The sequence below is a fragment of the Dermacentor albipictus genome, unplaced genomic scaffold (genome assembly GCF_038994185.2).
Source record: "Dermacentor albipictus isolate Rhodes 1998 colony unplaced genomic scaffold, USDA_Dalb.pri_finalv2 scaffold_12, whole genome shotgun sequence".
Lineage (NCBI taxonomy): Eukaryota > Metazoa > Arthropoda > Arachnida > Ixodida > Ixodidae > Dermacentor > Dermacentor albipictus.
In genome coordinates, this window is record NW_027225566.1 from 5,770,672 (window position 1) to 5,788,950 (window position 18,279).

The following is an 18,279-nucleotide window of genomic DNA, read 5'->3' on the forward strand; positions in this document are numbered from 1 at the left end:
ACAAAGAATAGCAGTGAAATAGCAATGTAATGGAAACATGGTTATATAAAGCACAGAATAGGAACCATTTTAGGTGTATTGATTTGGGGTTGTCCAATTACCAAAATTTCCAAATAAAGTACGAATAGTAAAAAAGAAACAACCTTGGAACATCAAATACGTATTATTTTAAGAAGAGGCTTATTTGTGGCTCCTTATAGAGAAGCACAGTGACAGGGAACTGCGAGACAGCCCGAAGCGCTGTCCAAAAGGCCCCAGCAATAAACAGCGCGAGCCGATCAGAGCCGTGCGTTGGCGATGCGGCTGTGCCGCGAGACGCGTCTTCTTCACAATCTCCTTCCGGACAAAAAAAGCCATCCGGCCGCCTTAAGAAGCGGGAGGCAGAGGGTCGTGGTAGGGCTTGAGACGTGAGACGTGGACAATGTCAAGTCCACGCCGGCGCAAGTCATCAGGTGTTGACAGTGGTTCAATAGGAAAATTAACAGGGAAAAAATGAAAAAAATGCGAATGAGAATCTACTAGAAATGTTGTACGATATTATTGCTCCATAGACTGTACGATTTCTCGTCGACTGAACGATTTCTCGCCGACTGAATGGTGTCGCAGACTGAATGATTTGTCGTACTACACGTGTGTATGAGATTGCATTCTTGCGAATAAACGAGCTTCTCATACATCATGGACGAGCTTGTTTCTACGAGCTAAGTGCATACAAGATGAACGACTTTGTACGACCTGCAAGAGTATGAACCCTGAAAAATATTGGCACTTCCTTTACATATTTGCTATCATAATTCAAATACAATTCTGGTAAGTGGTACTACATGCATGATCACTTGTGCTGACCTTACTGCAGTGTTGTCCAGCTGTAATGGTTTGTTCACAATTTTACGGTAAGGAGTAATTTTGAGGTGAAAATGTCAGATGAAGCAAAGACTTGCATTTCTAAATATAAATGTATACTTACACAGGTTCTCTTGCACAGCCATTCAAGTTTTCATTAATAATGATGTCCTCTGAATTTAAGCAACAGCATGTCATACATCTCACGAGTATTGTTTATTGGACCTTCCTATGGTACTTTGATACACCCAGTCTGCTGACAGATGACCATTGGAATGCGTCCTTTGAGTGCGAGCTTGCAGGGCACCTGAAAAATTAAAGAAAAGCCAACAATTTATTTTCACCTATGCAATACGATTGTGCATAGGAAAAAAAAGTTTTGCCTACATTCACGCAGGTAAGTGCTCAAGCGTTCAGAACATTTAGGATACTGAACAAAGTTTAGTAGAAATAAGTGGTTTTCTGCAATGCTTATGACTTCTAAAGGAACATGCATCACTGTAGTAGAATAACCTGTCGCATTAGCAGGCCCCTGGAACAAGTTATCACCGTAAAAAAAAGAAAAACACTCTTTGATCAACAATAATTACTAGTATTGAAGCAACAGAAGTAACAAGCCTGAAATGTTAATTAAAAAAGCAGCACAAACAAGTCGGGCAAACTATATTACTTTGAAAATACCCCTCTGCCAGCAACACAACAACCATGGTGGCATAGTGGCTTTGACATTACAATGCTAAGCCAAATGGCACAGGATAAAATTCCGGCCACAATACACGCATTGCCTTGCTGGCAAAATGCAAAAAACATAAGGTGAATTAGGTGCACATTAAGAAACCCCGAGTGCCCAAAATTATCCGAAGTCCCCCACGAAAGCGTCTCTCAATGATAATGACAACTGCTTATAATAAGGACAACTGCTTATACAGAATCATCTCACAGCAGCTACATATAATGAAATTTTGGACTTTCTAAATTAAGAAATCGTCAGATGATTTGAGCAAATATCTATTTATGCGAAAATTATTGTCATTAGTTTTATATGGCCCATTCTGCCTTACTTTCTTTTTAACTAAACTATACGTGCAGTGCAGGTGCTCACTACGCCTAAAAAAAAATTGGCACCACTCCTTAAAGTGCATGGTATTGTTTCAAGTGACAGCACAAATTTGCTTTACGATTCTTAACCTATGCAAATGATCTTCACACTTCTTGCCCTCGAGGATCGACAATGGGCCGTCCAGCGGGCCGAGGATGCCGCCAGGACCCACGAACTCCTGGCCATCACCTAGGAGGGGCCTTTGGCCCTCCCCACCAACTCGCAGGGCACACAATAAAGTTCTTTCCTCCTCCTCCTTCTTGACATCACGGACTCCTGGGCAGGATCACAAGTCACAGTGGGCCTTTTTTCATCTGCTGTCCACAAAACGATGCCCATGAAGACATTAAGCTGAGTTTGCAATTGGTAATGCATCCTGTATTAAAATGATGAATTTATGGTCATTGACCCAGGTCAAGCCAACAGAGCTCTTATTCTGGCAGGTAAAGTTTGTGGTCTTGCCTCAGAAAGAACTTACTGTTCGCACGTTCCATGGTGCACGTCACTCTCATCAGGGTTGGGTGAATCGCCACAGTGTTGACTACTTTGTGCAACATGGCAGCTGCAGGTTTAGTTGGCTTTTAGAAAGACAACGTCAAGATAACGTTATCGTTTCAATGGGCTCTTTTGGCTTTAATACATCACGTTTTCTTGAGACTCTCTGCACAGGAGGTCCTGTACTCCCACCGTGAAGATGATATCTAGCAGTTGTGCCGTACTACGTGCACCACGTGGCTACCACGAGGTGACGGGACCTGCAGTACTACGTTCACCCCGTGCATATTAGCGAGGCGACGAGAACTCCCATTTCTCCACGACGAATCAAGAATTCGAGGCGGGAGGCAACTTCAAGGAGCGCCCAGCCATCTCCGCCACGAATCAAGAATTCGACGCGGGCGACGTCATCACCCTGCCCCACCTGGTTCCTGCTGACAAGGGTCGCCAAAGGGACTAAAAGGGAGAACCGGCCCATTGTGACATAAGAGAGTTGCTTCCAGCCGCCCAGTCGGTCTGATGTGCTCTTACTGCTACCTGTACGCTATCATCCACTATCTCTAAATATTGTATAAACTTTTTCGTTTCTTCTTTGTCTGCGGAAAGAGTCCGTCTTTCATGCTCCACCCCGAAGTCAGAGCAGTCGATGGCAAGCTGAGCGTTTCGAAGCCAGATAACCCAGCGCTCAACGGCAACCACGAGGACCACCGGAGCGAGCTACTTCGGAGGAGTGAGTGCCCAACGTTTGCCTTTCGCATCGCCAGACCTTTGTCGCACACGTAAATGCTAAGGACCATTGATCAAGCATTTTAAAAGGGTTGGAGTGGTTTGTGTTAGTTCGCTTCAGGCCTTGCCTAGATTTCCGGCTTTGGAGGAAAAACTAATTTAGTGGCAAAACTCGATATGAGCCGTCAGATTGCGATGGAGAAGCTCAGGATACAGGACCTTCTTGAAGTTTGTCAGGAGATGGGCATTTCAGTTGCGGTGGCAAGGCGAAAGAAAGCCATTCTGGACGTTATGAAGGTACAAGAGGTAACCGATGAGGAAGTCGAAGAGGTTTGGGGATAAATTCTTGAGAAGAGAAGCGAGAAAAAAATGCGCGAAGAGGCGCCAGAAAGGCGTCAGGAGCCACAGGAGAAAGAAAGGTGCGAAGAGCAAGATTATACTCTTAAAGTGAGAGAACTGGAAATAGAGCAAATACGAATTAGCTCAGCGCGTTGAAGTTCCCTTTCCGGTGGAGATGATATGCTCAAAGTGAGAATACAGGATCTGATGCTACTGTACAGGATAGGCGGTGATATCGCACTTTTTCTCATGAATTTCGAACGCACGTCTGAAAAGATAGGGCTGGACGTAAGCCTTTGGTCTCAAAATCTTCTTTGAGTTATCCCTGGACAGGCCGCGGAAGTTCTCGCACGCTTGTCTAAAGAAGGCCACAAGAATTACGGAAAGGTAAAAGCCACGCTTCTTCACAAATACCGCCTCTCTGCCGAGGCATTTCAACAGCGGTTCAGACAGTTAAAAAGGGTCAGCGAGTCACACACTGAGTTCGCGTACAACATAAAGTGTAACTTAAAGGAGTGGCTTAAACGTGCAGAAATGTATGGCAACCACGACAAGTTGCTTAAATGCATTCCCCTGGAGCAGTTTTATCTAGTTTTTCCAGAAGAAATTAGACTTTGGCTGCAGGACGGGCTCCCAAAGGTAGACCTAGAGAAGGCAGTGCTAGTCGCGGAGGAATATTAAACATGCCGAAACTTTCAAGAATAACGGATTCAGAAAGTTAGGTTAGAAAAAAGGACTATTCTCTAAAGCGGTTACCACTCGTAACCCAGTTTCGAGGAATCACAAATCATCCACGAGCGACGAGTACAGCAAGGGAGTATCGACTAAGGCTGATATGGAGAGAGAAGGGCTAGCAGAGACATCTCAGTCCCCAGGGGCCGCTAAAGGTAAGGCTGGCGTAGAGCACGCGTTCGAGGCCCGGATGCCAATGATCTGCTTCTGTTACAACAGGGAAGGCCATATTTTCTCAAATTGCAAGGGGCAAATCGTGTTCGCCAGCACTGACCATACAGAAGAAAATCTGAGGTTGCTCGAGCCATATTTGCAGGAGGTTGTGGCAAACGGGAAAATGTGCAGGGCACTTCGCGACTCGGCCGCCACCGTGGATGTTACTCAACCGTCCTGTGTTTCTCCCGGAGACTATACAGCGGTATGCGCCTGGATGAGACAAGTCGCAGAAGAGCAGAGCGCGTGCTTGCGAGTTGCCAGGGTAACCCTCGAGGGCGCTTTCGGAAGGTTGCAAACGGAGGCAGCGGTGAGTCCAAGTTTAGCCGAACACTTTTCATATCGTTTTTTCGAACAAATCCGAGCAGCTTTAGAAAAGGAGGGCTGGCGGTTCGACACCAGTCTCGCTTGTATGGCATTAAGGTGATCGCAGTCACGCGCCTTCTCAAAGAAACGTGAAAGTTCATCTTCAAATGAGGAAACTGACAATGTAACGTACAGCGGCAGTCTAGGGGCGCTATAACGTAAAACTATTCCAAATTTTTTATTCCAATTCTGCTATCAGCCGTCCGTGATTGGTGAAAAACTTTTTTCGACCCCACCCCACTTCACCTGTCTGTCACGCGACGTCACGAAAACCACGATACCTCCCCATCTGATATGATGTGTACACACTGATTATGCATGATTTGACAGAAAAAAGAAAAACAGTTGTTACTGATTCGACCCTTTTTCGCCATTAGCCCTCGGCTACTGGTAAAAAGGTTTCGGGCTGCACCCACTTCACCTGCCTGTCACGCGACGTAACAAAACCGCACAAGCTCACCGCGTCAAAGTGACCTGTACGCGATAAAGATGCATTAATATGCCGAACAAAATTTTTTTCGGAATAGCCGCAGGCTGTCCCGTTCCGAAAGGAATAAAAGATAGCTGCAGCCGATCGCAGAGATGCTGGCTACTCGCACCTGCCGGAGAGCATAGGTGTATTTGCGTATAATAAAACTTCTTGCGTGGCCCTGTAACGTTTTCAAGGACTTTCTGCACGTTTACTACCTCATTCTGCCAACTCTTCTTTGCTGAGGTTCAGTTTTAGCGTCATTCTTAAGCTTCCGTTGTATGCCGCTGCGATTTTCGAGCAGCCACCACAAGGTAAGTAAGGGAAAGCCGACCAATCGCAGACCCCGGCACCACCCTCTTCACCCGGTTATCGATTTTCAGCTCACTGTGCCCCAGCGAATCCCTCTCCACTTGAGCGTTCTCCTCGCCTCTTGTCAGCCAACTACATACGACAAGCCGCTCAGTGTAGGCAATGTTATTCGTTTTTCAAGCAAACAAAAGTGACCTCCTATGAACGAGGAGAGCGTTGGATTGGTCTGTTCAGATAACCCTGCGGGTGACCGCCTGGTGCTTGCGTCGGTGGTTACGCAAATTTGACGTCAGGAAATTGGAATAGAAACATATTGGAACGATTTTACGTTATGGGGCCCTAGGCCGGCAAATACGGCTGATGGAAAGCAGTTGACTCAGACTTGCGACGAATCAATTACCGGATAAGTGATAGTGGGTGAGGAGCCTTTCGAGACTCGGAAAAATGGGGCGCCTAGGCCTGAAGTGGAAGGTTCATTGCTTAGTCCCGCATCATTTTACTGGGAGCAGCTTAGTAGGGTTAAACGAGAGGCGCTTGTCGCGGCACAGAAAAGTGACCCTTCGCTAACTGTGTTGCAGGCTAATGTAAATGAAGGATTAGCCCTGAAAAAACATCTCCGTCCACACTAGATCACGTCTCAACTCAGGAAACATCAGGATTTCTAGGGTCGGACATGCAACCAACTACTCGTGCCAGAAAAGTAGTGACTACAGCTTTTAGGGTTAGCGCATGGCAACGCTTGGGCGAGTCGTTTCGGTATCAAGAAGACAAAAGCTAAGCTAACGCTAGATTTATATTGGCCAAGATGCTGGGAAGAGGTTGAAACTTGTTCGGTCATGCGACACATGTCAGCAAGTTGGTAAACCCTATGACAATTGACAAAATTTCACTCAGAGCGAGACAGCACAAAATATAAACATTCTTCGATCGCCTTACCGGTGCCTTGCCTGCCCGAATGATTGTCAGGAATTGCTTTGTAATCTATTCTTTAGCTATTTATTCTCTTTGAATGTGTGTTCTTTGAGAGCGCCATTTGTGGAGGTCTGTATCCCGGGCTCTTTATCGGGTGCGTGTTTCGTGTTTAGTACAATAACTGTAATGGTGCTGTTGGGAGCACAGAGGGGGTTAAGCGTTTGTTTTCATGGAGCTTGGTCTGGCCTTGTGGAGAGCATCGCGAGGGTGCTCGCTTTCCCCGCAGTGATTGGCGATTATTTTCGGTCACTCCTTGAGCTTTCTCAGATCCAAGGAAAGGAAAGACCAGCGGATGACAGGGCACCAAAGCAATTTCCTTAACCCCATCAAGGATGTCACTCAATCAGCACATTACATATGTTGAGCCGCGTCGAACAGCTCGACTTCTGGATGTATTAGAGACTTTTAGCGTGTCCGGTATTCGGGCAAGCGCGGGCGGTTTTTCGGTGTAGCGGAGGCGTCAAGGTGAGCGGCCCGATCGGTGGCGCCACGTGGTGGTGCAAACTCAACCACACAAACACAGAGCTAATTACTGTATTCTGCTTAGCTGCTGGGGTAAATTTTCGACAGTGGCGTAATCGTGTTCACAATTACGCCGCTGCCAAAAATTTGCACGAGTGGCGAAGCAGGATATGGTGAGTTACTGCAGTTTTAGCTATGCGTTTGTCTGGTTGAGCTCTACAACACCAGGCGGCTTCACCGCTTACGTTTACGCCCCGACCATCCGGTAATCCGCCCAAACCGCTCCCGTTTACCGGAATAGCGTACAAGTTAAAGTCTCTATTATCTGGCGAGTGCGGTGCTGTTCTGCCATACTACGTGCACCACGTGCATATCAGTGAGGCGGCGGCAGCTGCCACTTCTCCACGACGAATCGAGAATTCGGCATGGGAGGTGACTTCAAGAAGCGCCCAGCCATTTCCGCGACGAATCAAGAATTCTACGCCGCCGACGTCATCACCCTGCCCCACCTGTTCCTGTCGACGAGGGTCGCCAAAGGGACTAAAAGGGAGAACTGGCCCATTGTTAGAAGAGAGTCGCTTCCAGCTGCCCAGTCATATGTTGCGCTCTTGCTGCCCCTGTACGCTTTTATGCGCTATCTGTAAATACTGCATAAAGTTTTTTGTTTCCTAATTGTCTGCGGAAAGAATCCGTCTTTCATCCTCCATCCCAAACTCACAACACTGTATGAGCCAGAAGACAAAAATAATGATCTGCTATATTTCGCTCCTTGCGAAGAACGCTCGTGTTTCCAAGCCCTTAATTTTCTGTCAGCACTGAGCTCCTGCTGGCAGTAATTTCTTTCCAGCTAGCCAAATTATCTTGAGGCAGCATCCTAACAATACCGATGACTTCAAATACAGACGTTTTGGATTAAGATTCTTTGCTTTGGAAGTCTGTTTGAAGGAAAGGTGGTACCTATAGATTTTTATTCTGGATGCAATTGAGATGAACCAGTAAGTCCCGGTTTGAATATTCTGTCAATAAGCTCGGTAGAAAGCGTTGTCAAGGGTTCGACGAAAATTCATTTACTTGCGTAACATGATTTGTGAAGTTACGGTCACAGACCAAGTAAGTGGTTATCATCACGTTAGAGACGAGACGAATTTTCATCAAACCTTTAACTGCTACACAAGCAAACACAGTATGCAGCCACGATTTGCCTGTTCATTTTACTCACATCTAAAATAGTCACTTGTGAGTACCATCTTTCTTCAACCACACTTGCAAAGCCAGGAGCCTTATCCTGAAAAGTCTGCACTTGAAGATATCAGTAGCGTCAGCTTGGGGCCCCAAAATAATTCAGGAAGCTGAGAAGAAATTATTCACAGCCCAAGTATGTGAACAGAAAATGAAGAGCATCAAAGCTGATCCCTTCTTCTCAATGTCCCACCTAAAGGGTTATCGTGCGCGATTTTCGGGATTCACAACTTCATGGAAACTTGATGCCGATGCTAAGGAAGCACAAGTGCTTCTCCCCCCCCCCTCGCAGCCAGTTGCAAGAAAAAAAAAGCTTGATGCCCTCAGATAAATGCACCCACTCAAAGCATAGAAGTTAACTTTGACATATCTTCCTACAACTGCAGTGAACCTAAACCTGCTGTTTCGCGCAAGGAGACAAACATTATCACAGGTGCCCTGCCTGACTCAATGAGAAAAATTGGCGCTTTGAATGGTGCCATTAGTGTACTTCCTTCCAAGGATAAGGCCCACACCTTGACATTTTGTGCACTGTACAAAGTGCACAAGCATATCCCACAAGCTTGTCTGCCTTAGTGTGAGCAAAAAACACGTATGGGGCTCCAATAATTATTGAACCAATGAACGTAAACCCAAATCAACAAACCGAGCTTGTTCAGTGCCAAGAAGAGTAGCCTCACGTCGGCTTTTCCTACAATTCTTTCTCGGTATGGCAGAAGCTCCCTTTGCTGTGTAGGTACATAAATAATGAAGAAGCATGCATCACTACCTATAAAAAGAGCATGAAAAAAAGAGCATGTAGAGCACAGAGGTGTTGATGGATATTAAATACCACTATCATGCAGTGGTACTACGTCGTAAAAACAGGCGAATGTATCAATGACTGGATTTGCAACCATGTTAACACTAGCGCCACATTTCCCTCTGGGGTATTTACTTGACAGTCGAGACAGCAACAAACAAACTTTTGTGCAAAACTGTACATGCCACGCCAGTAGTAGCGGTGGCGAATTCGTTCGTATGTCTTGAAAACTCCGGCTTTTCGGATCTTTGTTGAAAGAGGCACAGATTTTTTACCTTAAGCTGCGAGGAATCAGCAGAAGCCACCGGCTGCCTTCAGGAGCGCAATTGCGTCGGCGGAGCAGCTGGTCACGAATGGTGAAATGAACTGCTTGGCGTCGGATGGTTCGGGGTACAGGGATGGTCGATGATCCAGACAGATAGTCAAAAAGAAAAGCGATCCATGGGTCACGACGTTTTGCGCTGGCAAAGGAGTCCATGTCGAGAGTTGGCACGAGGTATGCGGAAGTTGTTCCGCAGGCCGAGTCTGGAGGTAAAGGTGAACGAGACAGGGCGTCTGCGTCTGAGTGTGTGTGTCTGCTGCGGTATACGATGCGAATATTGTACTCCTGGACGCGTAGTGGCCGACGGGCTAGGCGGTAAGTGGGATCTTTCAAGTTGGCGATCTGTGACCAAGTCGAACGGGCGCCCGTAAAGGTATGATCGGAACTTGTTAAGTGCCAATGCTAAAGCCAAGCATTCTTTTTTGGTCACGCTGTAACTCGCCTCAGGCTTCGTCAGCGTGCAACTCGCATAGGCGACTACGTAATCGGGGTAGCCGGGCTTTCGTAGCGCGAGGATGGCGCCGAGATCAACCCCGCTGGCGTCTGTATGTACCTCAGTTGCAGCTGACGGGTCGAAACGCCGAAGAATAAGTGGGTAGGTGAGAAGACGACGCAAAGTAGCAAAGGCGGAGTCACATGCAGGGGACCAGGAGGAAAGGGTGGCGTCACCTCGTAGAAGCCGAGTCAATAGCGCCATGATTGATGCGAAATTCCGAACAAAGCGCCAAAAATATGAGCATAGGCCCACAAAGCTTTGAAGTCCTTTGATGGTCTTAGGCTTCAGAAACTCAGCGACTGCTCGAAGTTTTGCACGATCGGGTAGAACGCCGTGCTTGCACACAACGTGGCCTAAGATGGTGAGCTCTCGCGTGTCGAAGCGGCACTTTTGAGGCTGAGTTGGAAGCCAGTGTTCGTTAGACAGGTCAAAACATGTCTGAGGCAGAGCAGGTGAGTCGGAAAATGAGACGCGAAAACCACGACATCATCGAGGTAACACAGACAGATAGACCACTTCAGACCACGCAGCACATTGTCCATGAGTAGTTCAAACTTCGCAGGGGCGTCACAAAGACCGAAAGGCATCATGCTACATTCATATAAGCCGTCGGGCGTAATGAGTGCGGTTTTCAGGCGATCGGCCGCAGCCATCGGGACCTGCCAGTACACTGAACGCAAATCGAGGCACGAGAACAATTCAGCTCCCTGAACACTGTCGACGGCGTCGTCAATGCGCGGCAAAGGTTAGACGTCTTTGCGCGTTACCTTATTCAACCGACGGTAGTTGACGCAAAAGCGAATTGACCCGTCCCTTTTGCAAATGAGGACGACAGAAGATGCCCAGGGACTGTGCGAAGGTTGAATAACGTCACGGTGCAGCATATCTTCGACTTGGGTGGCAATGACACGACTCTCTTCGGCAGAGACGCGGTACGGTCGTTGACGTAACGGCTGATGCGCACCGGTGTCAATGTAATGCTGCAGCTCCGACGTGCGGCCCAGTTGAGGTTGTGAAACGTCGGATGAACTTCTAAAGTGGTGCAGGGCATAAAGAAGGTCGGCCCGTTCGGCAGGTGTGAGGGTATCGGCGATGGCACTCGAAAACGCATCCCTGGACGTCTCCTCAAGCGCGCAAATCGAAGATGGTTGGCCGGATTCGACATCAAAAAAAGTCTCCGTGAACGTCAACCAAAGACGAGTAGTTCCACGAAGCCAAGTCATTCACCAATGAGCATTGTAATAGGCGCACAGAGGGGATTGCAGAAGTGCATATTGCTGCAGTTGCCGGTGATGTCAAGCGTTGCGAAGGGTAGTGGGAGAGATTTACGGCACATGAAGACGTCGGACGGTGTGAAGAGGACAGTTGCATCAGCGATGACATCACAAGAGACGGGTACGAGGGCGAAGCAGCCAGGCGGAATATCTGTGCCCTCACGCACGGTAAGTTTAGAAGGGCGATCACGATCTTCGTGCAATGGTGCATCACACAGAGGGGAAAATTCCACTTCGACACGTGCGCAGTCGGTCACCGCTTTATGACGGCATAAAAAGTCCCATCCGAGGATGACGTCATGCGAGCAGGCGGGAAGAACAATACACTCGACGGCGTAAACAATGCCATGAATAAGCACACGCAGAGCACAGGCGGCGTGTTGAGTGACGTACTGTGCGCTTGCCGTACGAAGCGACAGTCCAGAAAGCGGCATGATCACCTTGCGCAGGGAACGGCACAGTTTGGCGGCTGTCCCTGAAACGGCTGAGCCGGTATCTACAAGAGCGCATGCAGGAACACCGTCCACAGAAATTTCGACCACGTTAGCAGGACAGGCGCGAGGAGTTAGACAGTGCTAATGGGGCGCAGTTCTTGCCTCTTGAACTGCGACGTTCAGTTCTCCTGGTCAGGTGGTGCTGGTCGCCGACCCATTGGGGAGAGAGAGCGTCGGCGAGGGGATGGAGAGCGACGCGACGGTAATTCTGTGAGATCAGCACTAGCATATCGTTGGGGGAAGGAGCGACGTGTTGGCGGAATGGCTGGCTGCCATGCTGGAAGGGCCGAGAGGCGTATATCGGGCAAAGTGTCCGGGAGTGCAGCAAAAATAACGGATGAGACGATTGTCAGGCGTCTTCCAAGGATCAGCTCTCGGTGCTGTCCAAGATGCAGCATGGGCTTCCGGTGGCGCCGGTTGGGACTGAGTCACGAAAGATGCCGGTGGAGGCCTGCGTACCGCCTGCGCGTACGTAAAAGGCGCGACCACAGGCAGGACTGGCTGCGCATAGGTGAGAGGCGTGGCGACAGGCTGCACGGCCAGCGCAGAGTTGAGATTCGCGGCTGCAGGTGGCTGATGTTGTGCGGAAGGGACAACTTGAGCGACGTTTTCGGAAATGAGAGTGCGGAGCGTGTTTGGAAGACGGGAGGTGGGCTTCTGAGTGAAGTGGACTAAGGAAAGTTGGCGCGCAGCTTCCTCACGCATGAAGTCCTTGACCGGCTGAAAGAATGAGGATGGGTCGTACATGCTGTCAAGACTCTCTAACGAGTCATCGCTGCCCGCAGCGCGCCGAGTCGAAGCACGTTGCTTCCTTAACTCATCCTACCCTTATGAAAATGGATTTAGAGTTCCTTTAGAACTCCTAATGAGTTCCTATGGAGTCAAAAGGGACTCTATAGGAACTCGCGATCTATAGAGTCGTCTGCATAGAATCTCTTTAAGAAGTCCATAGAAACCTTTCTATAGAAACAAGTCATTTCACACACAATAGATGTTCTATAGAGGGTGTATTGACGTCCTATGTACTGAATTCTATAAAGTAATTTTTATAGAATGTCTTTAAAACTTCTAACGCGACCTGTCTATAGAATGGCTCTCCATTCGTTCTCTATAAATGTTCTATAGAGATTGTATTGATATCATATGTACTAAATTCTATAAAAAATGTCTATAGAAAGTTTTTAACACTTCTAATGCGGCTTCTCTATAGACTGACTCTCCATTCAAGCTCTATAAGCAGTCTATAGAGGGTTTATTGTCATCATATGTACAATATTCTATAAAATAATGTCTATAGAAAGTTTTTAACACTTCTAATGCGACTTGTCTATAGACTGACTCTCCATTCACCCTCCATAAATGTTCTATAGAGGTCGTATTGACACTTTATGTACCAAATTCTATAGAAAAAATTTTATAGAACATTTTCGGAAACGTTCTATAGAGGTCGTATTAACATCTTATGTGCCAAGTCCTACAGAAAAATGTTAATAGAACCTTTTCAGAACTTGTAATGCGGCCTGTCTATAGACTGGCTCTACATCTTCCATAAAAGTTCTATAGAGGTCGTGTTGACATCTTATGTACCAAATTCTATAGAAAAATTTACAGAACGTTTTCAGAACTTTTAATGCGGCCTGTCTCTAGACTGGCTCTCTATTCCCGTCCTAAAAGTGTGCCATCATATGGCATACGTACTGAGTTCTGTAAAGGAACGTTTATGGGAAATTAAACAAGCTAAAGTGCGGCCTGTCTAAGAACGGCTCTATATTTTCACTCTATAAACAGTACCCAGTATCCAGTGCATCGCCGGATTATGGGTCCAGTGCCGCGCGCTGGATGCATGGGGCGATGGGCAAGCGCGGCGCGCACTGGGAGGCGCTGGTTACTGGTGCGAAAAACAGCTCTAGCGCGTTAAATACGCGGTGCCTGGACACTGTATGTATTTTTTTTAATACAGAAAGCAACAGATAGCGTTTTAGTACAATATAAATCGAAAAAATGAACATGTTTAAACAGAAGTGCTCTGACCAGGATTCGATCGTCGTACCTGGTGATCCCCAGCCCGGCTCATTACCGCTACGCCACGCCAGCATAGGGACATGGGCGGATAATTTAGCTTATCAAAATCGAGAAGCAGTTTTAGTTTCACAGAGAGAAGTCTTGCACAGACGTGGTAGATGCGCTATCGGCCAGCAACTAAAACTCACGCCTGTACCACAAAGAAAAATTTGCTCTCCGTATTCAATAGTGTGCTCGGAAGTGCCATAACATCGACTGCGATTGGTATTTTAGCTTCGAAAAAAGTCCTAAATGAACCACCGACCCGGGACGCTGCATGAATGGGCTGTTACTGCCGATTTCGATAGCCGTTTCTTGTTCTTCACGCGAGGGGTATGCAATGTTTTCTTAGTTCAGTGATGCCTTTCAGTCTACACGTCTGTCTAGCCATATATATTTATCAGAGAAACGCAGGCTAGTGCTGGGAGCCTTCGGCGACAGCACATATACCTGCGTTTATGATGCGTCACATCGGCGCTCCTCACTTCTTGTGCTGGCACTGTAGACATGAAAAAAATTGTTTATTTAAAAGCACCGATGTGAAATCTGAAATATAAAGTAATTTATCCTTTTTAGACTTCTTGATTCTTGAGGTTAGACGCGCCGATAGCGTGCTGACGGACTCGGCGGATACGCTATGCCTAAGCTTCGATGGGGACTGATCTCGGCGCGGGTAGCTGGCGAAAGCTAAAATGTGTGTATTTGAGCCTCAGAACTCTTTTTAGTACAATAGGGAAAGTGGAAGCACACGAATCGCCTCAGCCCTGTTATCGGTGCGATAATATCAAGCAGCGGTAGGCTTCGAACTCGGGGTCCGTTCGAGCGCGTCTGAACGACTTCTGGATTTCATGTCCACTCCACAACACTGCGACAATGGCGATAACTCCCAGTCATACGTTACGTGCGAACTACTAAAAAAAGCGGCGTCCTCTGCGTTTGCGTGGTTTCGTTAAAGAATTTAGCTGTCCGCCCTGTCAAAAGGCAAAATGCAAAAAACGAAAGTGATTTTCAGTGTCACATGTGCAGGAATAAACAAGGCAGCTCACGCACCTTTATTCCATGCTGCGACACGAAATAGTTCTATGACCCTAAGATATAGCGTTATTTAGGACAAGAGACTAGTATCAAGCCATGAAATTGTATAAAGCATTTTATATTCAGCAGCGCTCGTCCTTGCGTGCTGGAGCCAGCGCGGCACAAACACAACCAGCGCCGTTTCCAATGCGAGCGTCTCTTCCAGTGTGACCCAGCTCTTATCCAGCGTTCTCACTGGTCTCGAGTGAGTCCCAGCGAGCGCCAGCGTACCCAGTGCGATCCAGTGCTTAAAAAAAAAGAAAAAGAAAAAAGAAAAACGCGCTTGTTTCACACTGGAAGGCACTGGAAGATGCTGGTTCTTGCAATCGGCATTTCAGAGGTTTTTTACTATCAAGTAAGAGCATCGTTAAAAAGACACTCATTGACCAAGGCAAACATCACACCAATCGAAATTAGGAAAACCAAAGAAATATAACGGAAGCGTGCATTGTGGTTTATATCGCATATGCAGGTAAATCACAAAGATGTATACCAAGAAACACTAATTGCGCCTTAGCAATAGCGTCATATCTATTTGCTGGCATGCAGTCACTGCAGCACTTGGGGCGGAAACAGATCGAACGCCGCCGCACATTTCTGGCACATACCACTCAAATGCGATAAATGCACGCTGCAGAAACGATTTTTTTTTTCAAGGAATCTTGAAAAGTCACAGACCACATGAGCGCGATCCGCGCATGATAAGCGCATCGCCACGAAAGCAAGATAGGGAACACATAAGCGTAACCTGTGCCTCACGGGTAAAATTAAACGTCATCGTATATACGTTGCTGTGCGACGGACACAAGCGCACGGAAACATCACACACTGCACACGTGTACCTCCGAGGTTGTGTCGACAATTTCTGGGCTACATTTAAACGACAGCAAGAAGTTACTTCAATGAGAAACGAAGTGAGGGCGCAGGCACTGCAGGTAACGGCTGCGCATAAAGTCAGTTAGGGTTTTAAGGCCAGTGACCGAGGTTGAAATCGTTAAAATCACACCGCAGCGATAGCTTACACAGGGTAAATTGTCGAGATCTTGAAGGCCATGCTTTTTGCTGACTACATGTGGCATAAGCGATTCAAAAGCAAGAATACTGCATGTAATTTATTTCTGCCCTAAACTATAGCACACAATATGACCATGTCAATGTTTCTTCTTGTCTAGCAACATATGTATGTAGTTCGGCTCAAAGGCCGGCTCAAAACGGCACAAAAGCTGCTGTAGTGGGTATTATTGTAGGAATCACGGAGGCCACAGCAGCCGCACTATTATACAGACGGCGCTGGCGGCGCCGGTATTTTCGTATTCAACGCGACAGGTAGAATACGAAGGTACGGCGTGTTGTTATTGCTCCGTCTTCAACGGTTGTTGTGCGAGCTGCGTCGATGTGTTTGTTTGATCGTGTGTTATTACGTTTGCTGTAATGAAATGAGACGTAGTTCGCGAGCACGAAAGTGCCAGAAGATGGCTTGAGTCTCACTGTAAGCACGCCGTATGCGTGGCGCGCCAGCTAAATGTGGACCAACCATTTTCATGCCATGGAGTGCGTTCCCTTTGTCTCCGCTTGTGTTCGTGGAAAGTTTGGTGGACGGCGCAAAGAAGTAATGCGTATTATTAGCGCGCCTCAGCTCGTCCACTACCCAGTGGCTTGTTTGCTGCAAGTAACATCGCAGACGCATCACTGGAAACTTGGAGAGTGCCTTTCGACCTCGTGGTACTGTTGAAACGGTAAGCAATTGTGGTCGCCAACTACACGTGCGTTCATCCGTGTTGTGTATGCTTCCCGTGTGTGTATAGAGTGCCTTGCGAACGTAGTAAGTGGAACACCCACGACAACAGTGAACCCTGTGCTGATACTTCCTACGCGCTGGTTGTAAGAATTGTGTACGCAACTCTATTGCCACAGTGCGGAATTGATAATCCTGATAAGCGTTTGCTTCCCCTGAGAAAAGTTTCGGAAATCGTGTTCGCCTTGTGCAGTTGTGCGTGAGCTCCCGCTTGTCTGCTAAAGTTGCATAGTAACGAACCGTCTACCTCTTCATCGATTCTTTCTTCAATGACGTTTCCTCACTTATAAATGCTTCGACGTTGTGCACAATCTCTGCTTACGAGGTTTTTAGCTAACGAACAGTTCTAAGAAGAAAATGTAAGCCAATCACAGCTTGCTACTAGTACAGCTTTATTTCCAAGGCTAGATGTGTTGACATAACTGACTTAACTAAGCATCACAAGGGAACGTTGCCTATACTAAGTAATGGAAAAAAAACATTAAGTTTGGATTGTAATCTGCTGCTGCGGTGCGTCCAAAACTTTATTTGATGTAGAGGTCCGCATTGTCATGACATTCGATCATTTCAAGCATTTGCTCTCTTTCCACATTAGTGCAGACATTGTTTTCGTGACTGTTTTAGGTGCTGATTGCATGTTTTCACGATATCACAGCTTTATTGTGCCACTGCTATAAGCTAACATAGAATTGATTTTGTAGTGGCGAGGCCGTGACCCACAACATAAATACAAGATTGAGGAGCCCCAAGAAATGCAGACCCTGTGGATATATGGCTGCAGCAGCATGGTGTGTGATCTGGATGGTCATGACAGGTGTGTATGAAATGTACGTGTTCCAAAAAGGGGGCTTGGTGTCATTCATGGTGAAGTTTGTCAACACATTACTTAATGCAGCATACTAAAGAGACTAAATATTTATGCAACCTTATTGAACTTGCTACCTATTAGTGTGCATAGCCATTATGCCCACATGATTGTGTTCTGTGTAAAACTATACCCAACCATTCCTGATGTTTAGTATTTCTTTTGCGTAAGTTGCTTACCTGCAAGTTACATATATTTTTTGCTTTGAACATAGTGTATTTATGACTTTTTATTGGGGTTTTATTCTTTGAAAACTATTTCCTATGCTGAACCCCTATTTGCATAATTTTTTTCTGTTTGTGCTACAATCTCGTGCAGTTTTCTGTGCATGTAGGAATTCGAAGGGTAGTGGACTAAATATGTCATAGGTCTAAGCACGTAGTGTGCACATCTTTGTTTATCATTGATATCTTTACAGTTACTTCTCTGTTCCCATAGTAACAGCCACTGCAAAATACACATTTGGTGAGCTTTAATTTCTTGAAAATTAATATGAAGGTCAGTATTTACTAAGCTGCATTTACTTCTGTAGTACATAGGCACAGACTGATATGGATACCTTGTGACCTACACAGGATGCCTTTTTTGTTTGTTGCAATAAATATGGGGGCTCACCCACATCTCTTACTATATATGTGGTATGCCTCATCGATTTCACTTGTCAGTTTTTACGGTGGATGAAAACAGATGAACGAGTGTAATCCAACATGAAGCCCCGTTGTGGAAATGTACGGCCAAGTTGGATGACCATACTGGTCTTTTAAATGAAGTATGGTGATCTCTTATACACATGAGAAGATACCGGCCAGTTTGCCCTATGTACGCTTGA